The sequence below is a fragment of the Dermacentor andersoni genome, chromosome 5, assembly GCF_023375885.2.
Source record: "Dermacentor andersoni chromosome 5, qqDerAnde1_hic_scaffold, whole genome shotgun sequence".
NCBI classification, from domain to species: Eukaryota; Metazoa; Arthropoda; class Arachnida; order Ixodida; family Ixodidae; genus Dermacentor; species Dermacentor andersoni.
Window position 1 is genome coordinate 126,254,322 of NC_092818.1, and position 24,031 is coordinate 126,278,352.

The 24,031-nt window shown below is 48.5% G+C and overlaps 1 protein-coding gene across 2 annotated transcripts in view; it reads left to right on the top strand.

Annotated features, from left to right (window-relative positions):
* LOC126531111 (cholinesterase-like) overlaps positions 1 to 24,031 on the top strand; it is a 62,111-nt gene that overhangs the window by 32,339 nt on the left and 5,741 nt on the right. The window lies entirely within an intron of this gene.

Here is a 24,031-nt window from a genome sequence, read left to right on the forward strand (position 1 = left end):
TTTCAGTCTGAGACAAGAGATGAAGCCGAATGATGTCCTAGACACCTGACACGCCTACCGAAATGAATTCGGGATCGCCAACTTCGTTCATGTCACAATTTTGTTATGTTTTCGGTGGGAGACAGAAGTTCATGTTCGATTATCTGCGAAAAAAAGAAATATGTGCTGCCACTGATCAAACGCTATTCAAGCGGTTGAGCTTATCCAGCAGGTGGGTGTCAACATGAGTGAGAATCTCTAAAAGCGAAAAATGGACATTGGCGAATAACTTCGGAAAGCGAACTCAACAGCCAAGCGCTGCACGATATTATTAGGTGCCACTCATATATATATATAAGAGAGGAAACGGAATCGAGGGTCCCGATCTTTATTATGCATATCATAAGCAGCCAACAAAGAAATACACTAAGGACAACATTGGGGAAATTACTTGTACTTACTAATTGAATTAAAGAAATGCTGAATTAATAAAAATGAAAGTGGATCAAAAAACAACTGGCCGCAGGTGAGATACGAACCTACGTCATCGCATTACGCGTGCGATGCTCTTACTAATTGAGCTACCGCGGTGCCGTTCTCCCATCCACTTTTTGGGCAATTTATGTTTTCTACTAGAACTAACACTGGGAGTGTTAGCCAGCGCCACCAATCACAAACCTTGGCGGCGGATGTGGAACATCCTTTCTGCCGCAGGCGTCACGAGTCCGTGATCTACTTGGGCAACAGCAGCTGATCCATAAACCTACACGTGCTACCTACAGAAGAAAATTGAAAAGGCATAACAAAAAAAATCAGTGCCATTCCACTCTGTGAAGATGGATGACCAGCAAACCTGTGATTGCGGGCCCCTTAATGGCGAACTATCCATTGCCGTGCGTCAAACGCCATATGCACATAAATGGAAGGCGAAGCGCGACTAGTCGCTCCTCCACGATGTTGAGCCTCGGAAGATGATGGGGCACTGCTGCGATATACATACCCATTTATTGTTGCAAAACGCGCCAGGGCACATTTTACTGACGAATCTCGGCTCGTAGAACGGACACGCACCTCACCGCACTCCGAGGGCACACACTGCTTCTCTGTAGCCAAGGGGATCGTGCATTGGTCGACGCCCGGCAATGCAGTAATGGTTGTGAGGTCAGTCTAGAACAACAAGCGGTCACACATAACACAGGCAGCACAAAATTGGTTCCCCGAAACTCCCTCTGAAATCTGGCCTTTGCTGCGGTGAAACGTTCCAAGTTTGCCGGATCGGGGCCACATGGACGGTTCACAATTCTTTCCGCCTCGCCATCTTTACTGAACCGAATACTATGGTGTGTCTTGTATGCGTAATTCCAATGGGGATATGCACTGTTTGCTTGAATTGGCGGAATAGCTTTCTGTCGACTGTTCTGTCCTTGAAGTAAATCCGGGATGCGATTCATTCCCAGCTTCGCTGTAAAGCTTTCGTGGAAATTGCCTTTGCTTTCACGTCGACGAACAAGCTCGTTTAGCCATTTCTGAAAAAAATACACTGAAGTTCATTCACTTCAGACAACAGTCTCCTGCCATTGCCGCTCAGAAACGAACTAGCTGATGAAATTGAGAATGTGCGTCCAGCTTTGCGCTGGGTGCATCCATCTAATACTTAGCTTTTTTTGAGGGGCATGTGGTTGTGAAACGAAACCCTCAACCATCTTTGAAGAAGTCGTTGCCCCTAGTTGCTGTTTACCCGGCACGCGTATCACCTTATCTTCAGACACTACTAAGTAAACAACGCTTTTCAGCACTCTGAGGACGTTCGAAGCACCTAGTCGTACCAGCCGCAGATCATAATAATTAGAGCTGACGGCGAAAGGCACATGAAGAAGTCAGTTTCTGTACTACGCAAATTGAACAACTCTTTTTCAATTATTCTTATTAAGCAATTTTCCTAAGAAGAAGGTTTCCCGATGTCAGTATATGCAAGATGGCTTCAGTATGAATCTCCCTGTCCTGCTTTCCTTTGGAGCTTCCATGTTGGTGTATAGACACCGGAATGGTTGCAATGGGATGAAAAACGTTATTATTGACATCTGTCGTCTGCCTTACTAAAAACTCAATTCATTATTATTTTTATTGAATTTTCGATTTATTATATTATGACAACTCTTCCACTATAAAAGCGATGCAGGAGTACGTCTTTTCCCTAGCAAGATAGTTTTTATTTTCTGAGCTATTTTGACCAATTTCGTGCAAACGACCCGCTACGGTGAGCCGGTGCCAAAAGTGCAGAAGAAACAACAACAATCACCTTTCCCAGTTTTAGGAGGTGATATTCGCGATCGAGCAATATGGCACGAAAGTTTGTTAAAATTAAGCATGGCCGACTTCCGACTTAGGTTCCCCCGATGTAGGCGCCAGGGTTCCTTACCTGGCGAAGATGGCAAGTGCTTCGGAATGACTTCCCTCTGAGCGGGAACCCTCGGAAAGCGCTGGACTTGGAGCACACAAGTGCCTTGCTGGCTACCCGCGTGACGTAAGGAGGGTCAACAGAGAAGCCACGAGAAACACCATGGCGTTTCCAATAAATCTGAGCGTTGCGCAGCGGAGATAGCGATTCCTGGACTATTGCGTCTGCGCGGGTGCTGTTACAAAATAAGGTGTCAGGATACGACGTGGGCAGCTCTGCCTTAATGAACTCGTGTCAGAATTGTCACGATGCATCTGCACCAACCCGCTGTGCTCGCAATAGTGCCCGCTATAGTGTGCGTTTCACATTATTTGTTCAGGTCGTCTCAATCAATTGACGTATAATGACCGTGAGGTGCGTTACCGATCTTGAATGAACTGTAGTATATTCTCTACGATCCGCACTGTTGTTACGTTAGATAAACGCATAATCGTGCAGGCGTTTCGCATGTTGACCATTATTTACAGAAACATTAAAAAAACGACGATGACAAGCATTAAACTAAGGACCAGGAATTTCTCAAAAGGTTGTGAATGCCAGCATCCACTGAGCAATTAGGTGGCGCTTACTAATATGTTCTAAGAGTCACTGTACAGTCGGGAACAAATATTTGTGAATCGCGTCCACAGAGAACACGCCGAACTTCGCCGTCGCCTATGCGTGCAAATTGCAAAAGAGAAGGCAAACTTCACAGACAGACCACCCTAAGTCGACTGGACTCTAGCAGAACATCTTCTGAAACAAATTTCTTTGATTCTGGCTACATCCGTCGATGGCGCAGAAAGTTATTTGTGCGGTACTGCAGTTTTTGGGGGACGCCGATCTCAATGACCGATTGTAGTAGAGCTGTGCGTCCTGCTGTGTGCGCGCAGTGTTGATTCTCTCTTTCCTTCCCTATTTTGCTCATTATATTCTCCCTTTCCTTTGTCCCCAGTGTAGGGCAGCAAACCGGATTCTCCTTTGGCGCACCTGCCTGCCTTCCCTCTCTTTGTCTTCTCTCTCTCGTTCTCCTCTTCTAAATACCCGAGTATGTTGAAAAGCACGGAAGAGTGGTCACGCGATGGCTCCAACAAATGGTAGGCCATATCTTGAAGTAATGATCCTTACGGCTAAGATATGCGAGGCGCAGTCAACTGCATCCTTTCTCACAGTCGGTTCAGTAACCGTTCGTCATACGGGTCAGTACCCTCTGTGACATAGAGCAGAGAACTGTTATTACGTCGGTGATGTCCACAGCGGGCTTTCTCTTCTTCTTTTAATATTTCCCCCTTTCCCCTTCCCCCAGAGCAGGGTAGCGAACCGGGCTCAATCCTGGTTAACCGTTCATTAATTTTTCCCTCTTTCTTTTTCTGTCACACATGCACAGAAAAGTGAAACGAGATGAACCCGCTAACCCTAATGACCATCTCTTGCGTGATAGTGTGACAAAAAGACAAGAGTGCAGAGGGGGACGCGGTGACGCGTTAAACGACCTAGTCAAGAGCTACTTGCCATAAAATTGGAATACAGCCCCTCAGTCTGCTTGTTCCTTATTTGTTCGATCACTGCAGGTCACTTTGGACTGAGTGCTTTTGAAAGAAATCGGGCGTGACCATGAATTCAACTACTGGATCTGACGTGATGCCCTTTCGGATGTTTTTGTTTCGTTGGTCGCAGTTTCTATCGGAAGATAATTGTTTCCAAACGTTCACTTCGACAGTTCCCATCCATGTTTGCCTTTAAGAACTGCAGTAGGCACGAGGACACTTCCTGCTCATTCGTTTAGAGCAGTAACTGCAGTCGCTGCGCCAACAATGCCAACAGAACGCGATGATAATCGATTACAGCGAGCTTTACAGCGAGATTACAGCGAGCTATAGAGTTGGGCGCTCGGCAAACGGTTTTAACCACAGGTTGTGGTCTTTCTCGGGTCGTGGGAGGAAAGGTGCCCTGAAGACCATCTGCTTTAACATCGTGGCGATCAAGAAAAACAAATTTTGCGTTATCATTAATGTTTGCAAATGCCCTTTTGACTATACCTAAGCCATTACTCACCTGTTGGTTTGGGCAACGCGACAATAAACTGGTTAGCTATCAATTATGCAAACCAGTACCGTAGTACAAAACAATGTAAGGCGAAAAAATATCTGTGAACTATTAAAATGTTGAAGGATTACGCTCCCATAATACTGTTGACAAAATAGAGCTCCTTTACAAAATTGGGAGCACACAGATACGAAGCAATTGCTCATCCAAATTACTGATTGTTTCATAGGCTATAACGTCGCGAAAAACACGGGCGCTATGAAAGGCGTCACAGTGGAGAACTATGCGTTCAATTTCATCCCCGATGGTTCTATTCGAGAGCACAGTAATCGAGGAACACGAATGCTTTTGCATTTCGCTTCTACCGGTGTGCGACCGCAGTGGCCTGAGATCGGGCCCACGACCTCCGTTTCGGCAGCTGAGCGTCAGAGCGATTGAATCACCGTGGAATTAGGAAGAGTCATTAAGACAAGCGAACATTTTTTTTTCGATTGCGTTGCTTTCAAATCTTTTTATCACCGAAAACGCAGTCAATAAAAGCTTGTTAGGTATGTATGGACAGATCACTTTGCCGTAAGGGTGCGTTATTCCTCCCTTTCGTATGTTCATGATACACCAACAACGCGGCAATTAATTCGTGACGATGACGCAAAGCTCGCCACTCTTTCTCCGCTTCTGCGGTTCACTGTGGCATAGGTAGGTTGGAAGACAAACCCAAAGACATCGGAATGGCATATATCTTCTAGTACATATCCTGTTTTATAGTATGGCTAGTCACAAGGGCGGCAGGTGTTTCACCAAGAAAAATTCGTTGAACTATTCGCAGCTGCAAGAACTTTCATTCGTTCCCAATTCCGCCCTATTTTATACATCATAGCATTGCTGTGTTATTGCTGCGCAGAGGATTTCATTCTTGCGAGAACGTCATTGGCCAAATAGTATTCGTGATATTCCGGTTGATATTACAGGTTTCTTCATCATCGTCCACAAGGTACATTGCAGCTCTGTTAAAAAACGCTGGTATTAGTGGCCAGCCTTAAGTAAGTTCACCTTGTTCTATTGGGATAGCTGCATCTGATAAAGTTGGTACCGCGTAAAGGGGGGTTACTTGCTGAGGCGCAGCATCGACCGCGATCGCCTTTCACAGTACCCGTCTTTAGATATGCGATGCTTAGAGTGTATGTCATTCATACCAAAAACTTGCTTAAAACAGCTCGCCTTGTTGTTTCCATGGCCGTGCAAAATGTAACTTCGTAGTGTCCTATGATGTAGTTTAGGTCGTTTCTAGTGGCGAAACTAATGTGAAAAGGAAAAGGCCGTATGAGCAAACAAAATTGTCAAACTAAAGCGCCACCGTCAAGAATGACCACAGAACAGCGCCAACGTTAAATGTACCAAGGACACTCTTAGTGAAATAAGGGAAGCTTCAGCCTTAAGTACGCGTTCCGTCAGGGAACTTCGTCCACCCTGACGAGCCGAGCTCCTAGTAATCTGCGCTTACTAAACTGTTGCGTTGACACCTATGTAGAATCGTACTTTAGCGATCTGCGATGTTCACATCCTGCTCAAACATATAGAAACGTGCTTTCAAAGCTGTCATCGCAGGTACGCGACCTCTAGCTAATTCTCAGAAAACCGTAAGTATTTTTTTTAAATGTATTTAAGGAGAGGTCGGTGCCTATGCGTGGCGCCGGCTACTCCTCTTCTCTTACGCGATAGTTATCGTCGGAAAGCTGTCAACAATGACCAAACTGGACAAATAAAAATGTTCGCCCACATTCACGCACTAAGTCTCAGTACTGCAATATAAAGAAATGTTCGCGCAACAGAAGAGTTACCATGGCATAAATACTCACCAAACCGACGTGTTCGCACGCAACCCATGAGTTCACACAGCATAAACGTTTACAAAACCAAGATGTTCACACAGAAGATGCAGGGCACCTGAATTCCGCAGTCTAAATGCGTAAGCACTGTTAATGACAATGTACCTGACTTAAAAAAAAATTTCTAGTAGTGGAAGCACTACGCTTGCGGGACAGCAAGCGTGCTGATGGGTCAGTTTTTTCTATTCGCCCGCGCCAGGACCACATGGGGATGCGGTATCTTGCCTGACGCACAAGCTGCCATGCTGAGCGGCCAGGTTTTGCTTCTCGCTTGTGCTGTGCATAGTCGTGCCCTTCTCTATTTTCGACGCCTCCCACTGGAACACGCCGTCCTCATATAGTCACTGTGGAGGAGCTGGAACCTGGAAACCGTGCGGTGAAAGACCACTTCAGGCTGGTCCTTTTCGTTTCTTTTGTACATGTTCCTTCCACAAGGTCTCGATTATAGCGTAAAAAATGTTGGTTTTCCCGGTTTGCGGCCCGTAGCACTCCTCAACAAGGTACGAAACATTTTTTTATGTGCGTCACCGGGAAATATAGAGTGGGATCAGGTGACTGGGGGGATAAGTGCGCAGTCTGCTTATGGGTAAGGGCCACAAGTTTACGAGTGCAATCAATCTGCAACTCTCCGAGTACGGTTCTCCGTGCTATCTTCTTTTTAAGCAGAGAACGCTTTTGCTCTGATATTAATCTGCAGAGCAAACGTCGATGACTTAATAGACAACTCCTTAAGTCGCAGTTGAAAATGTTGAAAATTTCAGGACTTGTGAAAGCTGCAAGAATACGTGTTGAACAAAAGAATTTAACGGCCATACCTTGCTGACAGACAGTATGGTGCACATTGGGCTACAGCTTGAAAAAAACATTCCCGCTGTCATCCAACCAAATGAGCAAAACATGTGCCGCCGTCAAAAATGTCAGTGTCCACTTCGACAAGTGTTTCAATCCATCCAGGAAGCAATCGATACACGGATCAATCGCATTTATTAAATATACCACCATATACACGCTGTAACATACAAATTCAACATAAGTATATAATGTAACGTCCCCAAATGAATATTGTGAGGAAATTTCGCATTATTCTTCAGGGGCAAAAACACTGCATGGAGTAACCATACAAAATATGCAGGAATATAGATTATTATCGATAGATATAACTAGAAGTTTTTACACTCGTGTTTACAAGAACATAACGTGCGCAAGTTTTTAAGATTGCTCCGCCAGGCATTCCAAGATAATGTGCTATAGACAACAAAAGTTCGCTTGCCACGGACAGTTGTCACTCAAGGAAGTAGAAGAAGGCGTTGACAAGCAAACTGAGCGACATTCTTGTTGGTAATGAGCTGACTGCAGGCGGATGACAAGTGAATAAATTTCATTTTCTGCATTGCCCAGAAGCCAATAGCCTCAAAGCTTCCCTAAACTTTTGGTAGTCACGAGGCAGGTAAGGAAATGACGTGCAAGAAAAGCGGCATACGTTTTTTTCCAAAAGCGGAATACACTGTTCCAAAATTTGTATTAAGTGCAAATCTGAAGCAAAGCATGCGCTGCATGAAATAACCTGCTCCCACTTTCAAAGCGAAGCTTAGTGCGTATAGAAGCACCTGGAAATGTTATGTGTGCTTTCCCCGATGTCTTGTGAGTATTACATGGCGCACCATGCTTAAATCTGATAAAAGTGTTCTCGGTGAACTACCTGTAGCACCTAGTTTACCGGAAATAGAGGAACGGTTTTGGTGAAGTGCGGGGAAAGTTTAAAATTTAGGGGTTGATTACAGTCTTCGCTGTAAACTACTTATGCAAGTGCTCCAGAGCGTTATAAATGTGTTTTGCGAACCTCGCAGAGGGTCAGCGTACTGGCCTCGGAAAACTGATACGTTTGGCAGAGTTAGACGTTGGCGGAAATTTGGGCACATAATAGCTGACCTAAGTGCAGAATTTCAAGCCTGTGTTTAATTGTAGCCGTTACAGTAAACTAGTTATACACCTGTTCGAAAGCATTGTACAGGAGTTATTCGAAGGGTTTCTTACAGTGTCCAGGGACCATGAAATGTGGCAACAAATTTGAAATTTCAGGAAATGGGGTCACGTGCTGGTAAAGTCTAAAGTGCCTGACATTATCGTGACCCATGCAGTAATTTATACAAGCGCTTCAATGCTTTATACTAGCGTTTTACAAATCACGCAAAATGTTTGTCCACTGGGTCAGCTTCACCTTTGATGGAAATTGGAGTAGAGGGTGGTGGCCCATTATGTCTCATGCATACGCAAAATTTAACGTGCGCGGCTGAATTATGGCGTTTGCAAATATCCATAGCTTCGGTGATCTAAAGCCTAGTGCAATCGTTGTGCGAATGTTTTACCAGACGTCCTGGCAGAACAAACTGGAACACGAAATTTAAATTTACAGGAAATAAAGGCCACATTCTGGGGTCCCATGTGTACGCCACCTTAAAATGTGCGATTTATTCACGGACATAAAAATTATTACAATTAGTGATCTGTTACAAAAAAAAGACTTCGCTGGAAATCGAGTTGTGACAAATAAATATACTGCTTTTTTTCGAACTCGTGAACGATGCAGACACACAGAGCCATAGAGAGTATACTCTCAGGGCCAATTTTTACATATTATATTACAGTTAAATAAGTATTCATTCTTACCTAATATTTGAGAGCGTGGCACGAATCAGTGCTCAAAGTAAGAATAATTTTTTTTACTGTGATGGCAGTTCAGTGCTCGAAATTGGATTTGCTGCCTTGTTGATCCGTCCATCCGTCCATTCTGTTACGCTCACGACGATCTTCGTCGTCACCGACGCCTCACAATGGCGATTTCTGTCGTCGTCAAGCCATCTTGGCATCCTCTGCATCGCCACTGCCACCACGCGAAGAAAAAGAAAAGCTCTCCACAACAGCGTTCACTAGGATTTCAACCCAAGCCAGTGAAGCCATGACGTTTGGGAGTCGAGTGCGCGAACCACTGAGTGAGCGCGTAAAAACAACGGTGGGCAATTAAACCAAGGCATTATGCTCCACTACGCTCCATTAGGCTAGTAAAGTCAGTGGGAAACTTCTATTCTGACCTGTACAGTACCCAGAGCAGCCACGCATAATCTTCATCGGAAGTAGGGACGAACATGATACTGAGACTCCTTCTATAACTAGCGATGAAGTAAGAAGGATCTTGCAGGATGTGACCCGGGGAAAAGAGGAAGGAAAAGATTTATTAACAGCCGATTTAATCAACAGTGGATGAGATATTTTGCTTGAAAAGCTTGCGGCCTTTTTTACGCAATGCCTGACGACTTCAAGAGTACCAGAGAGCTGGAAGGATGCCAACATTATACAAATCCATAAGGAGGGAGACTTTCAAGATTTATAGAACTATAGACCCATTAAATTGCTTTCAGTAATTTATAAAATATTCACCAAGGTAACTTCCAAAAAGATCAGAGCAACGCTTGACTTAAATAAACCAAGAGAACAGGCTGGCTTCAGGAATGACCATTCTACAGTAGATCATGTCCATGTCCTCAGTCAGGTAACTAAGAAACCTGCGCAGTACAATCAACCTCTCTATATGGTCTTCATAGGTTAAAAAAAGTCATTTGATTCAGTAGAGATATCAGCAGTCAGATGTATTGCGTAATCAAAGAGTACAGGGGGCACACGTGAATACTTTGCAATATACCTACAAAGATTGCACAGCTATTTCGTCTTCGCTGGAAAAGTAGATAATTACCTTTAAAGAAAGGGGTCAGGAAAGAAGACACAATCTCTCCAATGCTATTCATTGCATGCTTAGAAGTATTCAAGCTGTTAGACTGGGAAGACTTGGGAGTCAGGATCAAAAATGATTATCTCAACAACTTTCGGTTTGCAGGTGATATTGCCTTGTTCAGTAACACTGTGGATGAATCGCAACAAATGATTGAGGACTTTCACCGAAAAAGTGTAACAGTAGGGTTGAAGATTAATATGCAGAAGGCGAAGGTAACGTTGAGGAAGCTCTGAAGCGAAGAACTCATGATCGGCAGTTGGCCTCTAGAGTCTGTACAGGGGTACGTTTATCTAGGTCAGTTACTCATAGGGGACCCTGATCATAAGAAAATTTACAGACGACTAAAAATGAATTGAAGTACGTACCGCAGATATTACTAAATCCTCAATTGGAGCTTGTCTCTGTCGCTAAAAAGTGTACTATCATTGCACTCTACCGGTGCTCACATATGGGGCAGAAACTTGGAGGTTAACTAGGAAGCTCGAGAACAAGTGAAGGACGGCGCAAAGAGCGATGGAATGAAAATTGTTAGGCGTAACGTTAAGAGACTGGAATAGAGTGGTGTTGATCAGAGAGCAAACGGGAAACGGGGTAGCCGGTATTCTAGTTCATAGTAAGGAGAAAAATTTAGCTGCACCGATCATGTAATGTGTATGGCAGATAACTGGTGGACCACTAGAGTTACAGAATGGGCGCTACGGAAAGGATAGCGCAGTCGATGACGGCAGAAAATTAGGTGGGGTGATGAAATTAGGAAATTCGCAGGTGCAAGTTGGAATCAGCTAGCGCAAGACGGATAATTGAAGACCGCTGAGGGAGTCGTTCGTGCTTTAGGGGACATGAAAATAGGCTAATGATGATGATAATGATCATGATGATGATTCCACTCTATAAGAGACTCTGAGTGCAGTGGCTGCTGTGCGTGTATTTCGGAGGCCAGAACGAGCAGTACTGTGCTGGACGAGGATTACATTATGTGCGTCGCATAGAAATTGTTCTTGACATGACGGCGATGCGCTTGCGTGTAATTCTACATCACCGCGCCCGTGAAAACAGCATCGGCGGCCCAGAGGAGGCATATATGACAGTAATGATGACAACACTCAAACATGGTACACACCTACAATAGAGGATGTACGTAATTGCACATAATTCCGCCCAGGCCATTGAGTCTCTGGCGGCCAAACGTATAGGCGGATTTAGGATGTTTGCGATGTTATACACAAAGACCACGATTGTTCAGTCATAAGTTGCGCAGCAAAAAAGAGGCGGTGAGGTCGTGGTCTGACAGTGATTCGTGCGTTCTTGAGGTGGAACTCCTTTCCATCGCTCTCTGTGGCCGGTGAACCTTGTTTCTTTATTTCCCGCGTGACAACATACCACAGCTTAATCTGAGTGCGACGAAAAGTAAATAAGCGTGACACTGCAGCGAGGCAAGGGGAAGGCAGGCGTGTTATCAGACAGTCATAAAGAATTGCTAAAAGAGAGAAAAAGGTGGAGAGAGAGAATGGCCATACAATCTGGTATTCCTCAAAATCTTTATTTCCTTCGCAAAGCTTGCGATGTTTCGAGCGCCAGCAGCGGTTCTGCGACGCTGTTCCTTTGCGTTACGTTTCTGGGGGCTCCGTGTCCCTCTCCTCCCTGCCTGGACGGGATGGCAGCGGGTCATAAAACACTGTCACTTGGCTGTCATACCGCCCACGGGAAGGTCAACGGGCTTCATCCATAGGCCACCATTTTGGCGGGATTCGGGCACTGCTTGCGTGCGTTCCGGGTGCACGCACGCAAGACCGGGCTTCAGGAGACTACACCGGGGAATCGGAAGGTGCGTACGTGTTCCTCTCTGCCGGCGGCGGCCCCTTTGTTCGCCGCCGGCCGATGGTTTCTGCGAGTCGTCGGGCTCCCGGCCTCGGCGGGTGCACGGACTCTTCCGTCGTCTCGATGTCTTGGGGCAGCGCCTGCCAATCGCGCCCTTGTCTGTCCTTCTGCTTCTTTCTGTTTCCATGTTCTATGCTGTAGGGTGTGCGATGGCAGGCGCTGGCCGCAAGATAGGCAGCCTCTTTCTGCTGGGTTCTTTGTCTTTTATTTTCTCTCTCGCGGTGCGCCATTAGCGACCACCGGCGGCCATGTATCGTGCCGCAGTTAGATTTAGATTCGGACGTGTTGCTGAAACTTTTGTTTATATCGAATCCCAGCTTAATGAATGTTCATTGTTGCTTCTGGAGATGCATGGCGGCCCGGAGTGCTCGAATCCGCGGTGGTCGTCCGGCGCGCCGTGAGCGTAGCGTTGCAGTTACAAGCTATACGAAGCAACTTTCTTCTTTTTCTCCTCCCCACTCAATGCCGCTCTCCACTGACAAAAGTTCCGGGTTGTCTCGCACGTCGAAAGTATGAAAGGTTACTGTCTTCCGCGCAAGGAATTTCGATGTTTCGCACTCAGATTCTGTAAATTAAGCGGCGTAGCAAGAAGTTGTGCGTGTAAGTAAAGATGAATAACATAGGCTAAGTGTATTTTGACCTTATTATAGCTCTTATTATTCCTACCCGCCGGGGGTGCTTAGTAGCTATGGTGTAGGGCTGCTAAGCACGAGGTCGCGGGATTGAATCCGGGTCACGGCGGCCGCACTTCGGTGTGGCTGAAAAGCGAAAGCACCTGTGTGCTAAGGTGCACGTTAAAGAACGCCAGGTGGTCCAAATTATTCCGGACTCCCCCACTACGGCGTGCCTCATAATCATATCGTTGTTTTGGCAAGGAAAAACCCATAATGTTCTTATTTTTTATTATTCTTGCTAAGCTGTAGTCGGCGCTTCTGTGTCTATTGAAACTTTAGTCCGCAATTCATGAGTGTACCACATACACAGACCACGGGCATTCATAACCTTGCATTTCGCCATACGTTGCGAGTACATGTAGGTTCTTCGACTCTACTATAAAAAACTCAGTATTCGAGCCCTCGTGGCCATTCAAACCCAGGAAAACTGCCAAGTATTAATAATTCATCAATGGAAATCACCCTGAGGCGTGACATTCATTAAGTATTCTTTCTAAGTTTGGGCAACATTATAAGTAACTAAATTTGATTGTCGCTTTGTCCTACGCTTGCAGCGCCTTGAGTTTCATAACTGTTTTGTATTACTCTGGCATCACAAAAATCTACAGTTAACAGTCGCATTAAGTAATTTATAATGACCTAATCTCGGCCATCTTTTTAGACTCGAGGAAGGAAAAAAAGGATGTACACACAACTTCGGCGTTGTTGCACAGCTGTGTATGTGCATGTCTGCACGTAGGTGTATGTGCGTACACGCGCAACTATGTATTCGTCCCTTCAGGCATGTGCTCTGTACATGCGAATGTGTGATCTCTTTGGGGTGGTGTATAAAGATGTGTAAGTACTTGCAGATAGACGTTTCGATCAGTGTTTAAAGAACAATCGCGTTTTCGTCAAGCAGGTGGTGAGTGACAAAGCGTGTATGTAAGACAAGAAGCCGTTCCTTTCATTTATTCTTTCTCCTCTTCATGACGAGTTGTCAATCCATCTTCTGCTAGTCATAACTGAATATAAGTAGAATGTGCAGAGACCAACGATAGGTTTCACCACAGGCCGCGGGTAGCACATGCTCAGTACTCGATCCAAGTCGGCGTGAAAGGATTTCTTCGAACAGCGGTACCTACCCAGTCCCGCATCTACAGTGACCCATGTGGGCGTGAAAAGGTTCTTTGAGAAGCTACACAAATGTACTCAGCCACTTAAGTTGGTCCAACGGTTGGTTTCCAACCCTGTTTCTACTGCACAGCAGCCCGATGGGCTACCCATTCGTCTATGGACTACCCAGGTAGGCGGGAAACCATTAGATACACAGAAACATATAAAGCCCCCGGAATGTGCATGAAGTGCCCTAAGAAGCGTAGCGCGTTAAAAAAACAAGTAACGTATTTTCCGTATTCGTGTTACCTGCTCTGCCGTCTAGGGTGCTTATTGCTCCCCTCTGAATTATAGTACAACGACGATGCGCGTCCTTTTACGGGGCTAGCGTATTCATCGGGGGGAACTTTCTTTACTAGACACCTCTTACATTGGGACCTGCTATTGCACGCACGCAAGGTTAGCTCCGCCCGGCTTGGCGGCGTGAAACGTTGGGCCAAGAACAGCATCGTGCACAGTTACTATCCTTACGCCAGCTATAGGCGTGGTCGGCACGCTGAAAGGGGTTGGGTAGTGGTGCGTCAGAAAGGCATGGTACTCCAGTCCTCTAGCCACCTTCGAATGCAGTGCCTATCTACTCAATGACCTACCGGAGCCGCTGCCACGTCGCAGTATGCCTAATGTCGATGAGCGAACTCTGTTGCGTGGCTCCCTTCTGGTTCCCCCTCTCCACCTAACCTGCCCGTATCCCTCTCTAGTTCAGCATAGCGACCCTTTCTATTTAGTCGGAAGTGCGCAAGTAGACCCAGAGCCAGTTCTCCGGTTTCAGTGAACCTCGCCGTTCTTTCGCCCACATTTAACTTCTACTTCTATCTTGTTGTCCGCATCTCGAGAATCTGTTCGCGGCACGCTGTAGCGTCGTTTATCTGCCCGCTACGCCCGGTGTCGGTGTCGTAAACAGATTAGATCCCAAGGATGGACGCACGAGCGCATGCGCCAGCCATCCTTTATGTTTTCAATGTGTCTTTCTTTCTTCACGCTCCCACTTTCACCCTATTCGGAGCACAGGCGCGGCGTCATTCTTCATAGTTACGGTGTCGTTCACCTGCTGCGCTTTTCGCCTACCGCCGCTGTCTCTGACGTAAAGCACTGAAGATGCAAGGGCAGCAGCAAAGGCTTCCAGAGTACGTGCCTTCTTGAAGTCGCATTTCTTGTGGCTTCTGCCTGACACTGGTAACTGTGCCTATTGGGGCACGTTACCTCCACGCCACGCTGTATGCCCGGGAAATGAAGAGTCAACGGAAGATACACTGCACAGGCCGTCTGTATTTCAAGTCAGAACAACTGAAAGGAAGAGGAACTGAGGGGCTCGAGTTTGTTAATCATAACCCCATAAAGCTAATAGACAATGAAGCCAAGGAAAGCATCGAAGAAATTAACTCTGGTTTAAATTGGAATGTAGAAAATATTGAAGAAAAGCGAAATGAAAGTGGACGAAGAGATAACTTGTCGCCGGTAGGAGCCGTACCCACAACCTCCGCATTGCGCGTGTCTTGCAATACCAATTGTGCTACGGTGGCGTCAATTCGCCCACTAACTTGGGTGTTTGTGTTTACTAGATCTAACCGTAAGAGGCTAGATCTAGATAGATAGCCGTCACCGTAGCACACTTGACAGTGCAACGCACGCCTAATGCAGAGGTTGTAAGTTCGGCTCGCACCCGCGATAAGTTATCTTTTGGTCCGCTTTCATTTCCCTTTTCTCCATTATTTTCTACATTCCAAATTAAACCACAGTTAATTTCCCCCATGCTTTCTTTGGCGTCACTGTCTGTTGGCTTTATGTGGTCATGATTAACGAAATTGAGCTCCTCAGTTCCCCTTCTTCTCTCGCTTATTCATTGCGAGGGCCTCGAATATCGCAGCCTTGATGTCATCACGTGACACCATCGGGCAAAAAAAGGATCTTCTACATCCGTCCACTTTGGCTTTGAGTGGCGCTGGCTAACACTCCAAGGGCTAGTTCTAGTAGACATAAATATCCAAGTTAGTGGATGAATTTATAGCCGTCGCCGTTCCAGCATTACTTCGGACAGCGTATGCATTCCCCGCGGCCGCTGGCGCCCACGCCACCGCTGGCGCCCACGTGCGTGCGGGCCGCTGGCGAGCCCGCACGCGCGCGTTACGCCGTGCGCAGCCAACACCACCTAGACAAGAGAAGGCCTGAGCGCTCGGTGAGTGACGTCACGGAGAGGAAGCCGGCGGCGTGCTCGGAGATACGGGTTGAATGAAGAGATCGCGCACTTACGTGCGACTTAACCGGAGCGCAGTTACCAGTTTTTTGTTTTTTTTTTCAGGCATAGTTAAACAGATGGCCCGCAGAGCACAGACGGTGTTTCAAGATTATTTTATTTATGCAAAACTATTTACGCACTGACTTATTAAAAAGCCCGTCCATAAAAAATGAACTGGTTCAACCTTAGGATTGAGAACGAATTTCCGGTACATGATGACAGGGAGTATGGCTTATATTGAAAATTCACAGTGTTGCCCTCTTCTTCAGAGTAGCTTCTTTGTCTTGATTTATCGTCGGCGTCAAAGAGTTTGCCGTTCAGTCGACCACAAAAGTTCTTCAACAAAATGTTAGCACTGCACCATGACATATATCTCATGACAACTTCACTGGTGTGTGCTCCTTCATATTCGGGACACATGTATCTATTCCGGTCTAGATTAGGCTTTAAACAAATAATTTCGCTTTCAAGGCATTATTACATACAGTACCGCAGTCCACATATTTACAACACATCAAATTATTTTAGCAATGGAAATACAAAACATCCGTGCAACTATTTGCAAAGAAACAGCTGCCTTGTTCCGTGGAGATTCAGCTTTTCTCTTCTTTGCCTTAGCATTGGCATCCAATATGCTGTCATTCATCTTGCGGAAACATGAAAACATGATTTGTCGGCCCCGATTTGTAATTGCTCCGGCAATTGGGCACGCAGAACATATTAGGTATATCCTGGCATGAACGTAATCCACATTCCGCGCCGATGAAGGCTTGCCGGACACACAACCGCAATCGCAGCACAAGCGCAGAGACTGCATGCACTGTTCACGTCGAGAAAAAAGTGTGCTCGGAAGCATGTCGCAGCATGGCAGGACTCTTCTAACCCCGAAGCTATCCAAGGAGCGGCAGGGTTTCCGGAACTAATCGAAATCTTATCGCCGTCGTCGCCCACTCACTCTTTCGCGCCTTACTTTAAACACAGATGCGCCGCTCGTAGCTTCGTAGCATGCTGCACCGAACTGCTATGTGGGCCTCTTTTGCGTGGCGTAGCTCGAGGTGGGGGGGGGGGGGGGGGGAGGGAGGGAGGAGAAGAGCCAGAAGGGCTTAAGTTCTCTGGAGGGTGTTGGCGCCGCACGCACGAACAGTGTCCGAGGAGCGCGCCCCTTTCGCCCTCTCCCCGGCATCTCTCTCCTGCCCCATCACCGAAGCGCGGACGCGGACGCCCGGGAGATTCACCTGCTGGAGACTCACCTGGTCTCGAGCCACCCTGCAAGCCCCCCTTTGTGCGACGAACCTATATTATAGCTATGAAGAACTACGTATGGCTGAGCGGACTTCCTGGGAGCTTTCACCCGTAGTCCGCGACTGCCACTGCAGTGAGGTAACTCCCCGGTTGTACGCGCCTTTTGTACATATTGTCACGTGGTGGTGACGTAGAAGAACACAGTAGCAATACTGTGAACGAGAAAACTAACTTTTATTGGGCGAACTTGTGCCCACAAAACAGGCTACACTTCTAGCACAACGAAAGCGGCGAACACAGTCGGCGATCGTCGGAAATCTGATTAGCGGGTCAAGCGCGTCGGCTTTTATAGATCAGTCGTCGAATGTTCCAGATTAACTGATGGGACCCGCGTGTCTTCCACAAAGTTCGACACCATTCGTGTCACGCGATGACATCTGATAACACAAGGTTCGGCGACAACAGACACGCGGATAGAAGCGTCGATAACTTTCCAGAAACGTCGGATACATGCAGGCGCGTCCCTCGCTGTGTGATTACAGTTAAGCGGCGAAACGTAGTTGCCCGATAAAGATAAGTACACGTGTCTTTACCCCCCTCTTAAAAAGCATCGACGCGATGCAGCTAACAAACGAAAGTAACAAAGAAAAGCACTCGTAGCAAAGAAAACAACAAACTAAGGAAGTTCATCAGCGTCCGTAAAATGGCTTAAGGCGCACCACGTGGACCACTTCAGATCGTGCGCGGCGCCGCTGCGAGTGCGAAATGCCGTCTGGCACGACCTCATAGTCTAGTGCGCCAATACGTCGGATGACCTTGTAGGGTCCGAAATAGCGTCGCAGCAGCTTCTCACTGAGTCCTCGCCGGCGTATCGGGGTCCATACCCAAACACGGTCGCCGGGCTGGTACTCGACGAAGCGTCGTCGGAGGTTGTAGTGTCGGCTGTCGGTACGCTGCTGGGTCTTGATCCGTAGGCGGGCGAGCTGTCGGGCTTCTTCGGCGCGCTGGAGATAGGTAGCGACGTCAAGATTCTCCTCGTCAGTGACGTGCGGCAGCATGGCGTCGAGCGTCGTCGTCGGGTTCCTGCCGTAAACCAACTTGAATGGCGTGATCTGTGTTGTTTCTTGCACCGCCGTGTTGTAGGCGAAGGTGGCATACGGCAGGACCGCGTCCCACGTCTTGTGCTCGACGTCGACGTACATTGCTAGCATGTCGGCGAGGGTCTTGTTCAGGCGCTCCGTGAGACCATTCGTTTGCGGATGGTAGGCAGTTGTCCTCCTGTGGCTCGTCTGGCTGTACTGCAGAATGGCTTGGGTGAGCTCTGCTGTAAAAGCAGTTCCTCTGTCGGTGATGAGGACTTCTGGGGCACCATGTCGCAGCAGGATGTTCTCGACGAAAAATTTCGCCACTTCGGCTGCGCTGCCTTTTGGTAGAGCTTTGGTTTCAGCAAAGCGGGTGAGATAGTCCGTCGCCACGATGATCCACTTATTCCTGGATGTTGACATCGGAAACGGCCCCAACAAATCCATCCCAATCTGCTGGAATGGTCGACGAGGAGGTTCGATCGGCTGTAGTAATCCTGCTGGCCTTGTCGGTGGTGTCTTGCGTCGTTGACAGTCTCTGCATGTCTTGACGTAACGGGCGACGTCGGCGGTCAGACGCGGCCAGTAATACTTTTCCTGTATCCTCGACAGCGTCCGGGAGAATCCGAGGTGCCCAGCGGTTGGATCGTCGTGTAGGGCGTGCAGTATTTCTGGACGGAGCGCTGACGGCACCACAAGAAGGTAGCTAGCGTGGACTGGTGAGAAGTTCTTCTTCACGAGCAGGTTGTTTCGTAGCGTGAACGAAGACAACACGCGCTTAAATGCCCTAGGGACAACGTCGGTTTTCCCTTTCAAATACTCGACGAGGCATTTTAGCTCCGGGTCTGCTCGTTGCTGTTTAGTGAAGTCTTCCGCGCTTATTATCCCAAGGAAGGCGTCGTCGTCCACGTCGTCTTGCGGCGGGGGATCGATTGGGGCGCGTGATAAGCAGTCGGCGTCGGAGTGTTTTCTTCCGGACTTGTATATTACCGTTACGTCATATTCTTGTAGTCTGAGGCTCCACCGCGCCAGCCGTCCTGAAGGGTCCTTTAAGTTAGCTAGCCAACACAACGCGTGGTGGTCGCTGACGACTTTGAATGGCCTACCATAGAGGTAAGGGCGGAATTTAGCTGTAGCCCAAATGATGGCGAGGCATTCCTTTTCAGTCGTAGAATAATTGCTTTCCGCTTTTGACAGCGACCGGCTAGCATATGATATCACCCGTTCAAGTCCTTCTTTCCTCTGGACTAGGACGGCACCGAGGCCTAGGCTACTGGCGTCAGTGTGGATTTCAGTATCGGCGTCCTCGTCGAAGTGTGCAAGTACCGGCGGCGACTGCATGCGTCGTTTGAGTTCTTGAAATGCGTCGGCCTGCGGCGTTTCCCAATTGAATTCGACATCAGATTTCGTTAGATGTGTTAGCGGCTCCGCGATGCGCGAAAAGTCCTTGACAAAGCGCCTATAGTAGGCACACATGCCAAGGAATCTGCGCACTGCCTTCTTGTCGATTGGCTGCGGTAACTTTGCGATGGCAGCTGTCTTTTGCGGGTCGGGGCGCACTCCAGATTTGCTGATGACATGGCCTAGGAATAGAAGCTCATCGTAAGCGAAGCGACACTTTTCCGGCTTCAGGGTGAGCCCTGATGACTTGATGGCCTCTAATACTGTCGCAAGCCGCTTAAGGTGATCGTCGAAATTTCCGGCGAAGACGACGACGTCATCCAAGTAAACAAGACAGGTCTGCCACTTCAATCCTGCTAAAACCGTGTCCATCACGCGCTGGAACGTTGCAGGCGCCGAGCACAGTCCAAATGGCATAACCTTGAATTCATAGAGGCCGTCTGGCGTGATGAAAGCGGTCTTTTCGCGATCCCTTTCGTCGACTTCTATTTGCCAGTAGCCAGACTTGAGGTCCATCGATGAGAAGTATTTAGCATTGCAGAGCCGATCTAATGCGTCGTCTATCCGTGGGAGGGGGTATACGTCTTTCTTCGTGATTTTGTTCAGTCGACGATAATCGACGCAGAAACGTAGGGTTCCGTCCTTTTTCTTCACTAAAACAACTGGAGACGCCCACGGGCTTTTCGACGGCTGGATGATGTCGTCGCGCAGCATTTCGTCGACTTGTTGTCTTATAGCTTCGCGTTCTCGCGTCGAAACTCGGTAAGGGCTCTGGCGTAGTGGTCGAGCGCTCTCTTCGGTGATTATGCGATGCTTTGCGACTGGTGTTTGTCGAATCCTTGATGACGTCGAAAAGCAGTCTTTGTATCGTCGAAGCAGACTTCTGAGCTGTTGCTGCTTAATCACGGGGAGACTTGGATTTATGTTGAAGTCTGGCTCGGGAACTGCGGTCGTCGGGGTAGATGCAACAGAATCCGAGAGGACAAAGGCATCGCTGGTTTCCTGAATTTCCTCGATGAATGCGATCGTCGTGCCCTTGTTGATGTGCTTGAACTCCTGGCTGAAGTTTGTCAGCAACACTCTCGTGTTTCCTCCATGCAGTCGAGCGATCCCTCTTGCGACGCAAATTTCACGGTCGAGTAGTAGACGTTGGTCGCCTTCGATGACGCCTTCTACGTCAGCGGGTGCTTCGGTGCCTACCGAAATAACGATGCTGGAGCGAGGCGGGATGCTCACTTGATCTTCGAGCACACTCAAGGCGTGCTGACTACAAGGGCTCTCCGATGGTATCGCTTGATCTTCCGACAGCGTTATTGACTGCGACTTCAGGTCGATGATTGCGCCGTGTTGGTTCAGGAAGTCCATGCCGAGAATGACGTCTCGTGAACACCGTTGCAGGATAACGAAGGTGGCAGGGTAAGTCCGGTCATGAATGGTAATTCTTGCCGTGCAGATTCCAGTCGGCGTAATGAGGAGCCCTCCAGCGGTCCGAATTTGGGGGCCCTCCCATACAGTCTTAACCTTCTTCAACTGGGCGGCAATGTGTCCACTCATTACGGAGTAATCGGCCCCTGTGTCGACTAAGGCATTGACTGCGTGGCCGTCGAAAAGCACGTCAAGGTCGGTGGTTCTTTGTCTGGCATTGCAGTTAGGTCGTGGCGTCGGATCACGGCTGCGTCGTGTTGAACTGAAGCTGGAACGTCGCTTCGTCAAGTCGTCTTTCGTCGGTGTAGTCTTGGCTTCCTGACTTCGTCGGGACGGCGGCGTGTCGTCATTAGGTCGTCGAGATGGTTTCTTCGTCGTCTTCGTCGGCGGCGGAGGATCTTCGTCAGTTCGACGAACAGCAACCGCACCTCCATCGGTTGCTGTTTTTAGTTTTCCGGATATGGGCTCGCAGAGCGGCCCCGGGCTGGGCCGGTGTATGGTCGGTGCTGCGGCGACAGGTAGCGGCCTGGTGACGGCGAACGGGACGGTCGTCGAGGGCTCCACTGAGTAGCGGCGAGGTAGTCGGCGATGTCACGAGGGCGTTCACCTTCCCTCGGGCGCTGTGCGTTCACGGCGAAGCCTCGCAATCCCAGGTCGCGGTATGGGCATCGGCGGTACACGTGGCCGGCTTCGCCGCAGTGGTAGCAGAGCGGGCGGTGATTGGGGGCGCGCCAAATATCCGTCTTCCTCGCGTAGGCGCGCTGGGCGACGGGTGGGCGTGCTGGCGGCGGCGGCGGTGGACGACGGAATTGTGGCGTTACAGGGCCCTGGCGTTGTCGCGGAGGGGGAGCTTGACGGCGTGCGACGGCGGCGTAAGTCATCGCTTCTGGCTGGGGCTGCGGTAATTGTGGTTGCACCTCAGGAACTCCTAGCGATCGGTGCACCTCTTCTTTCACGATGTCGGCGATCGAGGCCACTTGAGGCTGCAACGATGGCAAGACCTTGCGCAGTTCTTCGCGCACGATGGCCCTTATGGTCTCGCATAAATCGTCCGTGGCCAGTGATTGAATTCCGGAGTAGCTTGTTGGCTTGGTGCGTCGGTCAAATTGCCGGTTCCGCAATTCCAGTGTCTTCTCGATGCTCGTCGCCTCACGAAGAAACTCGTCGACGGTCTTCGGTGGGCTTCTTACCATACCGGCGAAAAGTTCCTCCTTTACACCACGCATCAGTAGACGTACTTTCTTCTCCTCGGACATTTCTGGGTCGGCGTGGCGGAACAGACGGCTCATTTCCTCAGTGAAAATCGCTATCGTCTCATTCGGCAGCTGCGCTCTTGTCTCCAGTAGAGCTTGGGCTCGCTCTTTGCGCACGACGCTTTGAAATGTTTGCAGGAAGCCGCTTCGGAAGAGGTCCCACGTCGTCAAGGTGGCTTCTCGATTCTCGAACCACGTCTTGGCGGCGTCCTCCAATGCGAAATAGACATGTCGTAGCTTGTCGTCGCTTGCCCAGTTGTTAAACGTAGCGACCCTCTCATACGTTTCCAGCCAGGTTTCCGGGTCCTCAAATGTGGAACCGCGGAACGTTGGTGGTTCCCTGGGCTGCTGCAGCACGATGGGGGACGCTGGGGCTGCCATTGCGGTTGCCTTGGCCACAATCTTCTTGGTCTTCTCAGGTAGAAGTCCGTGCTCCGGGGGCAGCTGTTGAAGACGGCGGCTTGCTCGGTGGTCCGGGACTACGTTGGTGTTCTGTTTGTGGTCTGGGCTGGGATCACGGCTTGTCGGGGGCGTCCTGTACATGGACGAAAAGCACCTCCACCAGATGTCACGTGGTGGTGACGTAGAAGAACACAGTAGCAATACTGTGAACGAGAAAACTAACTTTTATTGGGCGAACTTGTGCCCACAAAACAGGCTACACTTCTAGCACAACGAAAGCGGCGAACACAGTCGGCGATCGTCGGAAATCTGATTAGCGGGTCAAGCGCGTCGGCTTTTATAGATCAGTCGTCGAATGTTCCAGATTAACTGATGGGACCCGCGTGTCTTCCACAAAGTTCGACACCATTCGTGTCACGCGATGACATCTGATAACACAAGGTTCGGCGACAACAGACACGCGGATAGAAGCGTCGATAACTTTCCAGAAACGTCGGATACATGCAGGCGCGTCCCTCGCTGTGTGATTACAGTTAAGCGGCGAAACGTAGTTGCCCGATAAAGATAAGTACACGTGTCAATATCAAGGAATAAACTCTCTTTCGTTGATACTACGGCTGGAATCGTCTTTACACCTTGCCGGTGAGTCGCCGAACCCGCCACGGCGCCCTTTGCATGCGACGTGGAGTGCGTACGAGTTACATGTCTCTTTAGAACTCAACTAGACGGTACCGGGCACGTTAGCCCGAAGCCCAATAAATTTGAAGGTGCGGGCTACTTTGCTTGTTAGGAAGTAAGCTGCTGCATATTTTTTTTCATATTTAGGACCAAATCAACTCCTACCAACCGTCTGCGGACATTCGTCTAAACCTCCAAGATCTTGCCTGTTCGATTGACTCTAAAAGAAACAATGCTGCCCACGATTAAAAGACGCTACAGATACTACTACCAAGAAAATAATAACCCTCATTACTACATGTTTTATTCTCATTCAATTTCTATCTGATAGGGACATCAAGATTTAGTGAACTAAATGACAATTTCTGGTCTGTGTAACATCGCAGTACCAGCACTTGTGTTCGAACAACTGCCTCCGCTAAGTTTGATGTGAACTGAGCACCGATCTGAAGTACTTATTCACCCGAAATAGC